General features: G+C 41.6%; 1 protein-coding gene across 4 annotated transcripts in view; it reads left to right on the top strand.

Moving 5' to 3' along the window:
- The window catches only part of Cdc42se2 (CDC42 small effector 2), an 83,486-nt gene that overhangs the window by 17,180 nt on the left and 47,916 nt on the right, over positions 1–18,390 (top strand). For 2 of the 4 annotated variants that reach the window (XM_076578402.1, XM_076578401.1), the window contains one exon: positions 18,130–18,283. The exons of the other annotated variants lie outside the window; for them this stretch is intronic. The gene's annotated coding sequence lies outside the window, so the exon portion shown is untranslated. The remainder of the gene's footprint in view (positions 1–18,129; positions 18,284–18,390) is intronic. 4 annotated transcript variants of the gene reach the window in all.

Here is an 18,390-nt window from a genome sequence, read left to right as displayed (position 1 = left end):
TAAATATAAATGTGTCTGGTGCTGGGGAGATAGCTCAGCAGCACTGGCTGCTCTTCCAGAGAACCCTGGTTTGATTCCCAGCATCCACACAGCAGCTAACAACTGTTTAATTCCCGTACCAGGGGAATCAGACACCCCACTCTCTTCTGGTCTCTGAAGGCACTGCATGCACATGATACACAGACATACATGCAGACAAAATGCTCCTACACGTAAAAATAAAAACAAGTCTAAAGCAAATATAGATGTGGCTGATGGTGAATTACTTGATGGGTAGAGAATTTCTGTTCTGCAGATGAAAAGTTCACAGTGCGATTGCTTGACATAACTCTCAGTGCACTGAGAATGGCCAAGATGCTGTATATTTTACCTCAGTGGAAATTAAATTGGCAGAAATCTTTGTATATACATACTGTTTAAATAAATACTTCAGATTTAATGACAACAGGAAGTGGTAAAATAACTTTGCTAAGAATATAAGAATTCATCATTTTTGGTATACTTAAAAATACTATGTTTTCAAAGTATTACCCTAATGCTTTTTTTTCCTTCTCCGAGACAGGGTTTCTGTGTGTAGTTTTGGTGCCTGTCCTGGATCTTGCTCTGTAGCCCAGGCTGGCCTTGAACTCTCTGCCTGGCTCTGCCTCCCGAGTGCTGGGATTAAAGGCGTGCAACACCGCCTGGGTAACTTTGAGTTTTTATTTGAACTGTTGGAATATTTGAAATATTGAAATATTGGTGGAGAATTTTTTTCTTTTCCTTCCTCCCTCCCTTCCTCCCTTTTTCCCTCCCTCCCTCCCTCCCTCCTCTTCCTTCCTCCCCTTCCTTCTTCCCCTCCTCTCCCCCACCCCTCCTCCCCTCCCTCCCTCCCTCCCTCCCTCCCTCCCTCCCTCCCTCCCTCCTTCATCCATCCATCATTGAGTTTTGACCATATTCACTCCTTCCCTCAACTCCTATGCCCATTCCTCTTCCCAACCAACCCAACTTTGCGTTCTCTTTTTTTTCCCTCCCTACCCATCAAGTCTAATTTGGGTTGTCCTTATATTCTTGAGTGTATGACCTGCTGGAGTGTGGTCATCCGACCAGTGACAACACCTAGGGAAAATTGACTGTCCTCTCTCAGGAGCTATCAGTTGCCAGTAGTACCTCTGCTAGGGGTGGGACTTCATGTCCACCTCCTTTCTTCATGTTGGGATTTAGGACTAGCTTGAGCTTGTACTGGGCTTAATGTATGCTTTGATAACTACTGTGAGTTCATGTATTCAGCTGCCTGCCTGTGTCATGTGGACACTGTTTCCTTGTGTTCATTTACCACTTTAGGCTCCCAGTCTTTCTACTCTCTCCTCTGAAATGGTCTCTGAGCCACGGGAGGCAAGGGTATACAGTATAGATGTTTCATTTAGGGCTGAACATTCTGTACTCTTATTCTCTGCACCTTGGTCACTGTGGGTCTCTGTGATAATCACCAGCTACTGCAAATAGAAGCTTCTCTGATGAGAGTTCAGAGATGCATTAATGTATAGGCATAAGAATATGTCATTAGGAGTCAGTTTAATACTTTGTCTATTTAGCAGAATAATAGTGATAGATTCTCCCCTAAAGTCTGTGAACAGCCATAGGTTCTTAACCCCAAAATGGTGCCAGGTATGGGTTTCATCTTATAGAGCAGGACTTATATCCAGTTAGAAAGTGGTTGGTTATTCCTATAATGTTTATGCCACTGTTGTACCAGTGAACATGTCCTTGCCAAACCTGTTATTGTAGTTTGCAAAGTTCACAGCTGATAAGATTAGTGACTACTTTTCTGCTCCAGCAGCATTCATAGTACCTTCTGGAATTATGAAAGCTAGCTCCTAGTGATGAAACTTCCAAGTTGATACCAGCTTAGTATCTCCATGTTCTAGGACTCAAGTACATACCATTATCAGCAATAGGGTCTTGACATCAAGTTCTTGAAAGTAACCAATAGCATTGGCAATAGTCTGTAGTGTAGTGTTTAGGGGCATATGGGACCTTACTTGCCAATACCTCCAAAAGAGGGGTTCATTCCTGGCACTGAGTTGCTAGCTTGTGGTGTCTAGTAGGGGCATTGTTGTCTTGTTATTGGGACATATTCATTCTCTCTCTCTCTCTCTCTCTCTCTCTCTCTCTCTCTCTCTCTCTCTCTCTGTGTGTGTGTGTGTGTGTGTGTGTGTGTATTAGGAAGCTTCTACAGTAATAGGCAGGCTTCCATATGACTTCTTGAAAAGGTTATCTCCATTTTTCCTCCTCTACCCTGCCCTTTCACCCTCCGCCTATTTCAGTTTAACTCTTTTCGTTCAGTTAATCTCTTTTAAACCTTTATACAACTGTTTTCAAGGCTTTCAAGGGTTGTGTTTCTGTCAGGGGCAGTAGTTCATTTTTTTTGTAAGAGTGGTTTTTAGATTTAGACGACATTTCTTTTTTTCAGTTGTAAGCCCTAAAATGATTAAGAACTATGCATGGCATATTGTAGCCTGTGCCTGTGGTATTTGTATAGATTCTGAAAGTTTATTATAATAGCATTAGCATAAAACATTTTTTCAGGTACTTTATTTTCACATTATCCAGGATAAACCCGCTATTATGTTTTTTAAGTCTCAGATTGTTTTGTTTGTTTTGAGACAGGGATTCTCTGTGTAGCTCTGGCTGTCCGGGAACTCACTCTGTGGACCATACTGACCTCAGACTTACAGAGATCTGCTTGCCTCTGCCTTCTGAGTGCTGGGAATAAAGGCATGTCACCATGCCTGGCCTAAGTCTCAGTTATTTTTAATTATGAAAATGTTTAGTTATTTGCTTAAGGATAAATCTAGAACATTTTAAGTTTTTTAAAATTTAAAAATCTATTTTTATTTTATGTTCATTGGTGTTTGAGCTGCATGTATGTCTGTGTGAGGGTGTCAGAAGCCCTGGAACTGGACTTGTGAGCAGCCATGTGGGTGCTGGAATTGAACCGGTCCTCTGGAAGGAGCAACCAGTGCTCTGAACTGCTGAGCCATCTCTCCAGCCTCTTGTTAAGGTTTTATAAGAGTAAAAAAAATTTTTTGTAAAGATTTGTTTTATTTTATATGTTTTTTGAGTGTTTTGCTTCCATGAATGTATGTGTACCGCATTTGTGTGTGGTGCTTGTGGCGGCCAGAAGAGGGCCTTGGATCCCCTGGAACTGGAGTTTTGGATGGTTGTGCATCTTCTTGTGGGTGCTGGGAACTGAACCCAGGTGCTCAGTAAGAGCAAGTAGAGCTCTGAGCTACTGAGCAGTCTGCCAGTCCTCTTAGAGGGTTTTTAGAAACAATTGAAAATGTGTATTTTTGATTTCTTATAGATTCATTCATTTATTTTTGGAGATAGGTCTCAATGGAGCCCAGACTGGTTTACAGCTACTTGTGTAGCTGAGGATGGCCTTGAATTTCTGATCCTCCTAGCAGAGGGTAGCTGAAACTATTTTGTTATCCCTTACAAAGGGGATTTCTGAACTGAAATGTCCCATTTCAGTAAGAAGTAATCTTTGACTGAAACTATAGTACTTATAAAGTTTGTAGTTAAAGTGGATTATGGTAAAACAAATTCCTTTTCCTAAGAAATGCTACATGAATTTACATTGAATCTGATTTTTTTATAGGCATTACATGAGTCCTGACCAGTTTTTATTTACTGATCTAGAAAGTCATGCTACAGTTTCTTATGACATCTTCATGGTAGAGTTTTTGAAAGTGTATTGTACCAAGGCACAAAATTATTTTTGTTTTATTTGGTTTATCAAGTCATCTACTTTGACTTTATTTTTCTTTCCAGTGCTGGGGGTGGACCCCAGGGTGCCCCGGGTGTTAAGCAAGCACTTCAGTCTTCTTTTTTTTTTTTTTTTTTTTTTTTTGGTTTTTTCGAGACAGGGTTTCTCTGTGTAGCTTTGCGCCTTTCCTGGAGCTCACTTGGTAGCCCAGGCTGGCCTCGAACTCACAGAGATCCGCCTGGCTCTGCCTCCCGAGTGCTGGGATTAAAGGCGTGCGCCACCAACGCCCGGCGCACTTCAGTCTTCTGCTGTGACCTTTTGTGTTGGAAAGCAGAATGACCCTGGACTCTGTCTAGCACTCTGTGTGGTTTATACCTCCCTACTGTGGGGAACTACAGGTCTCTATGCTGCTGCTCTACTCAGAGATGGGACTTGATGTGGTTTAAGTGGAAGCAAGGGTTCTCACTGGGCCAGCAAGCCTTCCCTGCAGACTGAACTCTAGGTTTTAGGAAAAGTGTGTAGCTTTTCTAGTCTTAAATAATAAAATCTAGTGTCTGTCAGTCAGCATTAGTCTTATATTAGTTCTTTTCTTTTCTTTCTTTCTTTTTTTTTATTCTTTCCCTGAGACAGATTATCACTATGTAGATCTGGCTGGCCTGGAACTTGTTATGTGCATGAGGCTGACCTTGGACTCTTAGAGACCTGCTTGCTTCTGCCTCCTGAGTGCTGTGATTAAAGATGGTCACACCTAGCTGGTGGTTTTCTTTTTTGTTTCTTTGTTTTATAAATAATGTTGCCAATTGTTCAGTAAGGGTATCCTCCCCTGTTAAGAGATTGGGAGAAAGGATGAGGTGTTTTTTTTTTGTTGTTGTTGTTTTTTGTTTTTGTTTTTCTTTTTCTTTTTTTATTTCCCCAAACAGGGTTTCCCTGTGTAGTTTTTTTGGCGCCTGTCCTGGATCTCGCTCTGTAGACCAGGCTGGCCTCAAACTTAGAGAGTTCCTCCTGTCTCTGGCTCCAGAGTGCTGGGACTAAAGGCGTGCACCACCGCCACCGCTGCCCAGCCAGGATGAGATTTTAAGTAGTTGGTTCAACTCTTATCTGCTATTTTTGTTGAGTAGGTCGTTAGTTTAATATGGCCCTGGCAATATAGTTAAGTGGTAATCTTGGATATTCCATGCCTGGGATCCACCCTCTATTGTGGTTGGGATTAATTCTCTGACTCAGTGTGCTCAATATAGACTCACTTTGCTGAAGGAGTTTTATGTTAGCCTTTAAATTAGCTGAGTAGCATGTTAATAGAACTGAGGAGAGTACATTAAAGTGACTCCATACAGCTTAGCTTTCAGCATTTTCCTGGGGTCTCAGCATCCTCCCTTCCCACCTTCTGTTTAGTAATGCCACTTTGCGGGCACTTCTGTGTGTGTGGGACTCACACACAGTCCATTGCTGCTAGCATCATTTTGCTGTCAGGCCCCCTTCTCCATAACCTCTCTTGAATATTCTTTATCTGTGTGAACCCAAGGTGTCCACTATTTATTTTCTCTGTACACTCCATCCTTCTGTCATTGCACTCATCTGACCACACTGCCACCCAAAGTGGCAAAAGTGGCAAAAAAATTTCCTTTATAGCAATTTTTTTACCTGGACCATTCCGAGGTCTTCTCAGTTCACGCCCACTGGCCCTGCTAGCCTTACATGTTCTCACAGTCTATGATCTTGGTGCTTTCCCCTGGTCAGCACTTTCTTTCTCCTACACTACTGTTTACACTTCGTGCATCATCTCTTGCAACCCTCCTCTTTTTCCATTTCCAGCTGATGACCTTGTTTCTTGAATACTCAGAATGAAAGCAATCAGAAAACATTTCCTGGCTATCTTACATCTCTACTCACACCTTCTGCATCCTTTTTTCTCCCCTGCTTCCCTCTGGTTATGTTCCTTTCTTTGGTCAAGGATATTAACTGCTTCAGTCTTCATCTCATTCAGCATGTATATCGTTGTCCTATTTCTACTAGGTCATCTAATCATATCTAAAAAATGCTGAAAAATCTCCCATCTTCTGAAAAGCCTTCCTCAATATGTTCATCTCTTTCCTTAGTTACTGCTCTAAAAAAGTTGTTTCTTGGTCATCAGTTAGTTCTTGCTTGTCTCTCCCAGCTCCTCACCTAGTCAGTCTACTGTAGCTGCCCTTTTTGAGGTTATTAGCAGTGATCTCCTTGGTGGTAGATTCTGAGGTCAGTTCTCCATTGTCAGTTTCAGTGGAGACAGCAGCATTTGCCTTGACTGATAATCATGTCTTTGAAGCCTTTCTTCCCTTTGCTTTCTGGATAATGCTGTGTGTTTTCAGTTTCTTCTGCTGCTTCCTTTTTATTGCCCTAGCTTTTTTAAAAAAGGAGGCAGTGTTCCCAGGCTCTATGTTTAGACCTCTGATGTATTTATATTTAGTCTTCTTGTGATCTCATCCTATCTAGTGAGAATTACCATGTATTTCAGGCCGAGAATTTTATCTTTAGTCTGAATCTTTTTCTAACCTCCAGTCTTGTAGATCCATCTGCACAACTTGTTCAACCAGCTAATAGGCTTGGCTTCTCTTATTTAACAAACATCACAATTAAATTCATTCTCCCCTTCCTCCTTCCCTGATCATTGTTTCCATTCTAGTCTTCCTCATCTTGTTAACTGTCATCTTTGTCAGCGTCTGTGACGGAAAGCCTAGCACACCTTCTTGGTACTCCACATTGAATTCAAAGAAGGTGTTGTGGAAATACATGCTTCTTATCTACCTTAAAAGCCATGTTGAGAATAAATGCAGGGCCTCTAGGGATAGACAGCTTGGTGGCTGTACTTGATGGGCATGTGCAAGGCCCAGTGTTTGATCCCTAGCAAAAACACTCAGATACGAATGCACCCAGTTTCTTCAAGTCCTTCCACTCTCTAAGGAACCCTTCCCCTGCGCCTTCTGCTGTCTTCTGTTTCCAGCAGAGCAGCCAGGTCATGTTTTTAAAATGGAAGTCTAATTATCTTACTTCTATGTTGAAGAGCCGTCAGCAGCATTCTCGTTTCCTTTGTGTTGCTATGATAACATTTGGACCAGGGGAACTTAGGAGGAGGGAAGGATTTATTTGGCCTATACTTCCAGGTCATAGTATATCACTGAGGGAAGTCAGGGCAGAAACTCAAGCAGGAGCTGGTGAGTGAGCCAGGGAGTTGTTTTGGACAGTGGTTTTTATCACAGAACAGAAGCAGACTGTAACAGGTGGCTCTCTGTTACAGAAAACGAGGACCAGAGTAACTGCAGTGCTTAGGGGTCCTCTGGTTTTTGTACTGCCCCGAGCTCTAGTTTTAGTTTCTCCTCGGTGGATTCCACTCCAGTCTCTTTGAACTCCTTGGCCCTAGTATACAGCTGTGCTGTCTGTGCCCCTAGGGCTACAACTTGGTTTCATTTTCTGGAATGCAGCTAGTATCTGGACAATGGGTGGCTGTGGAAGGTGCTCACATTTGCTAAATGAGCATGTGGAGCTGGTGGAGTGCATGTGTTTCTGTAGCAGCAAATAGAGTCCTATAAAGAATTAGTGGAAATAAACAAGATGCAAAAGGAAAAAGTAAGTTTGAAACCAAACATTTTTGATATGGAAAGTGAAAACACACTGAGATTTATAAATGGTAAGGGGCAGGAGAAATGAAGAGAAGTGGAGTGAAGAAATACAGAGATAAGAACATGATCTGAAGGAGGTGACAAGACTTAGAAGTTTGTTTCGGTTTGTTTGGGTTTTATTTTTTGAGACAGGGTCTCACACTATGTAGCTCTGGCTATCCTGGAACTCACTGTGTAGATCACATTGGCCTCAGTCTCAAAGAGATCCTCTTGCCTGTACCTCTTGAGTGCTAACATGAAATGAGCCACTATACCTGGCTCACATAAAACTTTTTAGGGGTGATTACTCCATATTTCAGTGTGGTAGTACTTTCTCATTGGGCTCACCAGTCTGCATATAGTGACACAGAGACGACTTATTAATTATGAAAGCTTGGCCTTAGCTTAGGCTTTTTCTCAACTAGTCCTCACAACTTAACCCATATTTTTTAATCTACGTTCTTCCACGAGGCTCATTACCTCATTTCCATACTGTTCATCTTGCTTCCTCTGCATCTGGCTGGCAACCCCACCTTGCTTCTTCTCAGAGTCTTCTCTTTGTAGTTGGTGTCTTCTTTTTTTACTTTTTACTCTTTGGGGAGCTGCCACCCAGCTCCCAAATAAATACACAGAGTCTTATCATTACTTATAAATGCCCGGCCTTAGCTTGGCTTATTTTTAGCCAGCTTTCCTTAAATTATCCCGTCTATCTTTTGCCTCTGGGCTTTTACCTTTCTCTATTTCTGTATACCTTCCTTTACTTCTTATTCTGTGTCTGGCTGTGTTGCTGGGTAGCTGGCCCCTGGGATCCTCATCTCCTCTCACATTATCCTCTTTCTGTTTATTCTCTTTGCCTGCCAGCCCTGCCTAATTCTTTCTCTTGCCTAGCTATTTATTAAACCAATCAGGTGTTTTAGGCAGGCAAAGTAAAACAGCCTCACAGAGCTAAACAAATGCAATAGAAAGAATTTAGCCCATCTTTGTATCATTAAATATTCCACAGTATAAACAAATATAACACATCTTCAAATAATATTCCATAACATCTCTGTCCCTGAAGTCCTGCCCAACCTCTTCCTGCCTAGTTATTGGCCAGTCAGCTCTTTATTAAACCAATTAGAAGGCTCCTTGGCAGAGATACATCGTCACAGTGTAAACAAATATTTTGCAACATTTGATGCTTCCCACCTAACTCCTGTTTCCCCGCTTTTATTTTGTTTTGTTTTTGAGACAGAATTTCTCTGTGTGGCCTTGGCTGTCCTGGAACTCCCTTTGTAGATCAGGCTGGTCTTGGACTAAGAGATCTGCATGCCTCTGTCTCCTGAGTGCTGAGACCACCACTGCCTGGCAAGAAGCAGTTCTTGAAGGCTGAGTGTTGGTGACTTACACATTACTATTTTTCTACTTTTTGGTAAACCTTTGTTAAAGAAAAGCAATTACTGTCACTTATATAACCTTGGCAGTAGTCTTTTGGATGTTCATGTGTGTAGCCAGGAGGTTAACCTATAGGTGTTGTTCCTTGAGCTTCTCTCCACTCTTCCCTTTTTGAGACAGTCTTACTGGGACCTTGCAGATTCAATCAGGTTGGCTGGCCAGCGAGACCATAGAGACCCTGTTTCTGCCATCCCTGTGCTGGGACTATAGGTGTGTTACTGCATGGATTTCATGAGTGCTGGGACTATAGGTGTGTGTTACTGCATGGATTTCATGAGTGCTGGGACTATAGGTGTGTGTTACTGCATGGATTTCATGAGTGCTGGGGACTAATGGTGAACACTTTATTGAACTGCCTCACCAGCTCCTTCTTGCAGAATTATTACCGTTTCTTGTCAAAAGCTCAAACCGTTCTCAGAGCTTTAGGGGGAAGTTTCAGCAGATAGAAGTTGAATTTATGACTATATATGTGTCCTTTCAGACTGTACTTCCTGTTTACTCCTCTCTCAAGCAGAGCTAGGGGTGTGAGGGCAGAGCGGTTGTGTGTCACATAAAAACCCTGTATTTTCATGGTATATTAGCAGCTAGTTACAGTAATGTATATGACCATTTTGATTAATATTTAATGTATGGATATACATATTTGTGCTCTTGATGAAAGATGCTAGGATATACATAAGCGTTTTCTTTTTTGTAATGCTGGAGGTTGAAACAGTGGCCTCACATTTGCATGGCAGTTACCCTCCTGAGCTATAGCCTGGTCTCTGATAGGCATTTTTATTTATTTATTTATTTATTTTTGTTTTTGTTTTTGTTTTTTTTTTTTGGTTTTTCGAGACAGGGTTTCTCTGTGTAGCTTTGCGCCTTTCCTGGAACTTGCTTTGGAGACCAGGCTGGCCTCGAACTCACAGAGATCCGCCTGCCTCTGCCTCCCGAGTGCTGGGATTAAAGGCATGCGCCACCACCGCCCGGCTCTGATAGGCATTTTTAAACTGCAGCGAGTTTAGTGAGAAGGGAGGATGCCAGTGAAGTTAATTACATGCAGTTTTCAGTGTTCTGTTGAGACAAGAAACCTTATTAAAGCTATAGGCATCACTCCCTGTTGATTAAAGCAATCTTTTAGGTAAAATTTTGAAATGGGTGGCTTACAAATTCCTGAATGAATAATTGTGCAAATATAAATTATTCTCTATTGACTAAACATTTTTGTCTTTTTATTTAATATGCAATAATTTATCTTTTCATTAATTTGTTTTATGGAACCAGTATCTGGACTGATTTCATAGCCATATGAGGTAAGTTTATGTGTGCTTTTATATAAATATGAAGACACAGTTTAAGCTTATGTGTCTGGTAACCTTAACTTCTAAGCAATAATAACCACAAAAATCAGATTTTGTATTTTTATTTCACATTAAAAGAAACAACCATCTGGGCAGTGGTGGCACACACCTTTAGTCCCAGCACTTGAGAGGCAGAGGCAAGTGGATCTTGGTGAGTTTGAGGCCAGCCTAGTCTACAAAGTGAGTTGCCAGCCAGAAACGTTACATAGAGAAACCCTGTCTCAAAAACCCAACCCCCCTCCCCCCAAAAAACCCCACCAAAACCCAAAAACCTACATATATATTTGTATGTGTTATTGTGGTGTTTGAGAGAGGGTCTTAGCTATTTAGCTTGGTCTGGCCTCAAATTTGTCATCCTCCTGCCTCAGCCCCAGGTGCTGAGATTATAATTTTGTACCACTACACTGGCTTTCCTTCATAATTAAAAATTATTTTTAGCCCAGGTGTAGTGGCACATGCCTTTAATCCCAGCACTTAAGAGGCAGAGGCAGGTGGACCTTTGTGAGTTTGAGCCTGGTCTACATAGTGAGTTCCAGGACAACCAGAGCTACATAGTGAAACCTTGTCTCAAAAAAACAAAACAAAAGAGATATTTATTATTTTAAATTATGCATGTATGTATATATGTGCATATGAGCATGAGTGCAGTTACTTTTGGATCTCGGAAGAGGGTGTCAGTGGGTTACAGGTGGTGGTGATGTGCTGATGTGGGTGCTAGGAAACAACCTTTGATTACTACAGCAATATGTGCTCTTAACCCCTAAGCCATCTCTCCAGCCCACTGTTACAATTTTTAATATGTATTTTACATGCCAAGTAATTTTGAATAACACACTAGAATGGTTTGGTTAAAGTTTAAAAATACATTTATTTTATGGACTGGGTTATCTTTATTAGAATTCAGCATTGATCTACTCAAGTTTATATGTGAAATACTGCCCTAGGATTAGTAAGATCCTATTCATGAATTTGTGCATTTTTTTTTTCATTTTTTAATGTACTTCATGGTTGTGCATCTGTGCACACAAATACCATGGCACTCCTCTGGGGGTAGGAGTGGTCCTGACTATTATTATTATTATTTTAATTAAAAAATTTATTTTTGTATTTTTCAAGATAAGATTTCTCTGTGTAGGCCTGGCTGCCCTGGATCTCTCTGTAGATCAGGCTTGCCTCAAACTCACAGAAATCCCCCAGCTTCTGCCTCCTGAGTGCTGGGATCAAAGGTGTGCGCCGCCGCCGCCGCCGCCGCCGCCGCCACCACCTGGTTTAATTTCTTAACTGTATTCCTAATTGTGCCTTTATCTCGGCACAATCTCACAATGCCTCTGAGAGTTTGCTGGTGTTGTGATTGAGCCTTGATAGTGAATTCAGGTTGTTTGTAGTGAAGCCCACTGAGCCAGTGTGCTGTGTACAGTTACCTGCTCCTGCCTCTTCCTTCTGTATGATTTATACAAACACCCTAGTTCAGCATTTTGATTTGAGTTGGTTTTGCCCATCAGCATATCTGAATGCTTCCTCTCCCTGACAGGCACGTTTTGTTGTTGTCTGATGACTCCAGTCAGTGTTACCAAGTCAGTAGATTTCCTGTCAGTCTTCGGGTGTTCACAGCTTCCCCTATGCTTCCACCCCCCAGTTCTAGAGACTCTTGTCCTGTCACAGTGAATTTATTGTTTGGCAGTTGAACTTGGTTGCTGGCATTTATTTGTTGAACCACATTTACTTTACTCAATTATTCTTTGACTTACCAAGTGCTAGGACAGCAGGCCTGTCCCATCAGGCCTGGCTAGTAGTGTTATTTTTTTCTTCGTAAGGACACTCTTCTTGTCACACAGTGGCCTGATTATATTATATTGGCTTACAAAAACTGTGATTCCATATACAGTAGGATTACTTTAATAATAGCCCTAGGATAAAATAAAGGTTGCCTCAAGTCTGGTGTTGCCTTAATCTTAAAATAATTATAGTTGGCCTATAAGATGGCTTAGTAGGCAAAAGTGCTTGCTGCCAAGCTGCCAACCTGAGTTCAATTCCTGGGACTCACAGAGTGAAATGAGAGATCCACCTCTCACAAAGTGCCCTCCAATTTCCACATTTCCATCATGGCACATATATGTGCACATATAGTAAACAAGTAGATAAATGTGACAAGAAAGGCAGTTTTAGAAGAAAGTCTAGCCGGGTGGTGGTGGCTCACGCCTTTAATCCCAGCACTTGGGAGGCAGAGGCAGGCGGATCTCTGTGAGTTCAAGGCCAGCCTGGGCTACCAAGTGAGTTCCAGGAAAGGTGCAAAGCTACACAGAGAAACCCTGTCTTGAAAAACCAAAAAAAAGAAGAAGAAAGTCATCCTCCCACCCCCCCATGCTAGGGATCAGTCAGACTCTGGCAGGGTCCTGTGCATGCTAGGCAAGCCCTTTATCATTGAGCTGTACATTTTCAGCCTCAAAGATGTGATTAATCCAAGACCTCTAAGTCTGTATTAAAATACATTTGTCTGCAGTTGACAGTTACTGCTGTACTTTTTATGTCAGGAGTTCTTAGAAAAAAGTTTAGCATGTAAGAATTGTTATATTAGAGTTTGATTTGATTTTTATTTAATACATGTAAAAGTACTTGGAGAGTTACTGGCGTGTGTGCGTGCGTGTGCGTGTGCGTGTGCGTGTGCGTGTTACTCTCAGGAAATGTCCCAATCTTGTCAACATCTTAGAGGTGTCTGCATCTTTAAGTAGCAGTGGTTACAGCTACCCAAAAGCCCTTAGGGTGGTGCAGTTTAAACCACCAATCTTTACCAGAATGATTGACTCAGGACGGACTGCTGATGTCTTGCTCTGGTTTTCTCCTCCCTAACCTTGTCTTCATGTGTGCTGCGTTACAGCCGTTCACGGTCCTGCGGTCTCTGGCTTGTCTGTAGCCATTTTCTCACTCGTGTGCTGCTTCCTTGGTTGTACGGATGTTGCTCAAACTATCTCTTATGTGGTAAAGAAGAATAAAAGCAGTGTTGTTGATGTGGCTTTTTCTACTGAGAAGTAGTGCGTTTGTTTTCTGAAGTAGGGACTGACAGTCCCTTGAATGTCCTTGAAAACACGACATACTTGTGAACACATATGTAGTTGTCTGCCTGCCTGTTGGAAGGCACAGAGTGAGTCTTTAGCAAAAATTTAAGAAAAATGCTAAGAATTATTTTATACTTTTTGATGCTTAAAATACTGCTGTTTTTTAAAGTTTAAATTCAGAGCTAATTTTGGCCTGTTATTTTTTTAGAACATCTCTTATATATTCTTTGACAATTTTGTACATATAAATAACATATCTTCATCATATGTTCCCTCAATTCCTACCCCCACTACTCTCAGGAACCCCCAGCATGTTCCCCATCCTTTTTCATGTCCTCTACTTTGTGCTAATAGCCCGCTGAGTCCTGTTAGTGTTGCCCATTGGGTGCTCACTGATCTTGCTGAGGTAACCACAGATGCAGTGAGCTCTTGACGGCAGCGGCCATGCCATGTCCTGAAGACAGTGTTTTACAGCACTCCTCCCTCCTCCAGTTCTCACATTCTTTCCACCCTTCTCTGATATTCCACGAGGGGTGTGTGTGTGTGTGTGTGTGTGTGTGTGTTACTCCTTGGAAATACTCACTGTCCCTTTTTACATTTATTTTATGAATACTAACCTTGTTTTTGTGAAAATGGTACCTACTGTATAGAGCAGTGATTCTCAACCTTCCCAATGCTGCGGCGACCCTTTAATATAGTTCCTCATGTTGTGGTGACCGTCAACCATAAAATTACTTCATTGCTACTTCGTAACTGTAGTTTTGTTACTGTTATGAATTATAATGTAGATGATATGCAGGATCTCTGATATGCAACCCCTGTGAAAGGGTTGTTTGACCCCAAAGGGTCTCAACTCACAAGTTGAGAACCACTTGTGTAGAGGCTTTTAATCAGTCACGCAGCAAGTGGTAGAATGGCTATTGAAGGCCGACTGTTTTTAGCCAGTTTAGCTTGGGGGTTGCTGGGAAGTGGCATGGCAAGTCCTCTTACCCTTGGTGGCTTCCATTTTGTTTTCAGTTCAGACAGGATAATAGGTTTCTTAGGAATGGGATGACACCCAGTGCACTTTGCTTGTGGAAGATGTTAATAATGTTTCATTTCCTTCCTGTTGTACCTGTTGTATTAAAATGTCTTGGGAGTTCTTGAAAATTCATTGGAGTCAGGAAACTAGAAATATGTGAAATTCAGGTGAGCTCATATGTATTTGTGATAACTGTTTCATTTCCCTGTCCAAGAATGAGTGGTTCTTGTGACTTCTAAAAAGTATCTGACTTTCGCCAGGTGGTGGTGGTAAATGCCACCTTCAATCCCAGCACTTGGGAGGCAGAGGAAGGTGGATCTCTTAGTTTGAGGCCAGTGTGGTTACAGAGTGAGTTCTTGAACAGCCAGGGCTATACAGAGAAACCCTGTCTCAAAAAAATAAAAAAATAAAAAGGATCTGATTTTAAGCTGAGCATGATGGTGCACACCTTTAATCCCAGCACTCAGAAGGCAGAGGCAAGTGGATCTCTGAATTTGAGGTTAGCCTAGTGTACAGAGTGAGTTTCAGGACAGCCAGGAATATAAGAAATCCTGTCTCGAGCCCCGCCCCCCCCCCCAAAAAAAAACTTGACTTAATGGAAGTTTTAATGTTTAAAAACTGAAGTAGCCGGGCATGATGATACATGCCTTTAATTATAGCACCCAGGAAACAGAGGCAGGGGGATATCCATGGGTTAAAGGTGAGCCTAGTGTGCATGGTGAGTTCTGGGACAGCCAGTGCAGACTCTGCCTAAAAAAAAAAAAAAGCTGAGGTAAAACTGTTCTGAGTTAAGCCAAGCTGAATTGAGAGGAGTTAATTATTGCTGACCAAAGAGTGAGAAAGTAACTATTTCTATATTTCCTTAGAAATGGACACATTTGTGTATCTAACACTTATTTATTCATAAGGATATCTATTTTAATAAGAATGGCCTTTTTTTTTTGAAATGAAAGTATGCTAAATTATGGAGGAAATAGCTTTCAACTTCAATAATAATTACAAGTTTCTTTTTACCAGATTTAAGAGGCAGTGGTATTTTGGTCCTGAATACAGTGTGCTAAGTGCATTGCTGCAGGAAGTGAGTCGGTGGGGCCTATCTACAGAGCACCCTAGGGTAAAAAGCACTTTCCCCTCTTTTTTTGGGGTGAGGGTGATCCCCCTAACAGGCTTGTTGGGAAAATTCACATAATAGTAAATTCAGTTTGTTGTAATGTGTAAGTCAGTGTTGCTGACTGTCTTCTTTTTTTAAATAGTATTTTCATCACCAGAAAAAAAACCAGCACTCTTCCAGCTCTGTGCTCTTGACACAATAATGAAGTTTTTGTCCCTGAGAGTTGCCTCTTTGGATATTTGGTTGGAAAGGAGTCCTGTATTCATTACCTCTTACCAGGATTTCTCAGTAATGTAGTACCTGTCATTGTCTCTTACAATTGAATATTCCGTGTGTACATATGTAGCATTTGATTTTTCTGTTCATTAGTTTGTGGGCATCTTGAGTTATTTCCCCACATTTCAGCCATTATGAATAATGCAGTTATGAATATGAACATTTAAGCATAGTCAGGTGATTGAGTAAAAGAGGCAGACCACTTATGGAACAATGGTGATCCCATAAGATCATGATGGAGATTCTAGTGACCCAGTAACATGGTCATGGTGTCTGTCCTGTTGCCTGTGTGTGATGATGGTATAAAATTACTGTGCTGCTGGTCATAGACAGGTATAGAACACAGTTATGTAAGGTGCATAACAGTTGCTAACATAAACTATATGTTTATATAACTATAAATGTGTACTTTTAATCATTAGAGTGTTCCTTCTACTTATATATAAAGCATGTGAAGTGTAAAACAGCTTCAGGTAGGTTCTCAGAGAGTATTCCAGAATTGTTTTCGTAGATATTGACAGCTTTGTGCATGTCGTTGCTTCTAGAGATCTTTCAGAGGGAGACTGTGCAGACCATGTGCACCTTCCTGTAATCCTGGTACTTGGCAGCAAAGTGGGAAGATTGCTGAGACTAACTTGGGCTACATAGTGAGACCCTGTCTCAAAAAACAACGAAAATAACCTAGTATGTTTCTTAAATTCACATATATTTATTTATGGTATATGTGTATGCAGTTGTACATGTGGAGGTCTGAGGACACTTGGAGGAATCATTCTCTCCTTTTACCATGTGGATTCCTGGAATGGAACTTGGGTCAGCTCATTAGGCTTAGTGGTAAATGCCCAGACCCACTTAGCTATTTCATTGGTCTGTGAAGTGTGTGTGTGTGTACTTTTTTTTTTTTTTTTTTTACTTTTAAAAACTTTTTTTTTTTTCTCTCTCTGAGACAGGGTTTCTCTGTAGCCCTGGATGTTCTGGAATTCAATCTGTAGGCCAAGCTGGCCTCGAACTCCAAGATCTGTCTGCCTCTGCCTCTGCCTCCTGAGTGCTGAGACTAAAGGTGTACAGTCTTATACCCGGCCTACTATTTAAACTTTTAGTTGAAATAGAATTATATCACTCCTTTCCTTTCCTTCCTCCAGCCCCTCCTAGCTACCCTTCCTCAACCCCTCCCACTTTCAAGTTGATAGCCTCTTTTTTTATTATTGTTACACACACACACACACACACACACACACGCACACACACACACACACACACACACACACACACACAAATAAAATAAAAAAAAACCCAACAACAAAACAAAATAAAAAAACACCCGTTGAGACTGTTTTTGCTGTTTATATGTATATGGTTTCAAGGCTGACCAATAACTTCAAGATTTTCCCCCTCTCATGTTAACATGTCCATTGATATTGCCATTATTCCCATCTTATTTATGTAGCCATTTCTGAGAGAGACTGTTTCACAGTAGACTTCCTCATATTCTGACTCTTACATAATCTTTCCACCCCCCTCTTCCATGATGTTCCAAGCCATAGATGCAGGAGCTGTGATATAGATGTATCCATTGGGGCTGGGCTACCCATAGTCTCTGGATTGTGTCCACTTTTGGTTTTCTGTGATGGTCTCTACTTGGCTGTGGAGAGGCCTGTTTAATGAGGGGTGGTCACTACATTTACCCAGGAAAGGAGGCTCTTGCACAAAGAGGATTTGTAGGTGAAGGGACTGGTAGTCTGTACAAGATACCCCAAGATCAAGTTCTCAGCACAAAGGAAATTTATTTGCCCCAGAGGGACCAAGGGCTGGGGATAAGAGACAAAGACAGGAGATAGAGAATGAGGGAGAAGGGGAAAGGACCAAGGGAGAGGGGAAAGGGGCATGGGGGGGCGGGGCATGGACACAAAGGACTGCCTCTGGATAGAGAGGAGATAGATATGGCCCATAGGAAAAAGGGGAAACCCTGTGTTAGGATGAAGTGTTTAATTTTGGTTGGGCATGTTTATTAGGGCAACCAAAGGGGGCTTTTAATTTCTGGACTTCAATACTTTGATAGTTGGACCTTGGTAGTCAGCCTCAGGAGGAGGAAGTGGCCAAATAAGGGAGCAGACCTTGGTGGCCAGATTAGGAATGTAATCTAACAGTTTTTATCAAGGCAGAGGGAGTGGGGAGAAGGGAAAGGCCTGCCAGAGCCGTGTTTGCCATGCTTGGGCTGGCTAGAGACCCTTCAGCAGGTCTGGTATTTATATTTTTAAAAATCCTTTTAGGGTCTGGAGAGACCTAATCCTTTTAGGGTCAGTTGTTAAGAGCACTGGCTACTCTTCCAGAAGTCCTGGGTTCAATTCCCAGTACTCATATGGTGGCTCACAACTATTTATGACTGTAGTCCTGTGGGATCTAATGCTCTTTTCTGGTGTGCAGACATACGTGGAGATAGAATACTCACATACATAAAATAAACCTAAAAATATCCCTTTCTACAGTGTTTTTACTTTTTTTTGTGTTTAGATATATAAAATATTGTTATGAGCATGCACAGAGTCCTCTGTTGGATTCCCAGCACAGCATAAAACCACATAACCATGCAGGCCTGTAGTCTTAGAACTAGAGAGGTGGAAGCAGGAAGATCAGAAGAAATTCATTGTCATCCTTCTGATACATGGTAAGTTTGAGGCCAGCCTGGGCTACAGAAGAACCTGTTTCAAAAATGACAAATCCTGCTGTGTTACAATTGCTTACAGTACTCAGGGCGATAACGTGACTACAGCT

The sequence above is a fragment of the Peromyscus maniculatus genome, chromosome 8 (genome assembly GCF_049852395.1).
Source record: "Peromyscus maniculatus bairdii isolate BWxNUB_F1_BW_parent chromosome 8, HU_Pman_BW_mat_3.1, whole genome shotgun sequence".
Taxonomy (NCBI): domain Eukaryota; kingdom Metazoa; phylum Chordata; class Mammalia; order Rodentia; family Cricetidae; genus Peromyscus; species Peromyscus maniculatus.
Note: the sequence above shows the minus strand (reverse complement) of the source record. Positions and strands in the feature narration are given on the sequence as shown.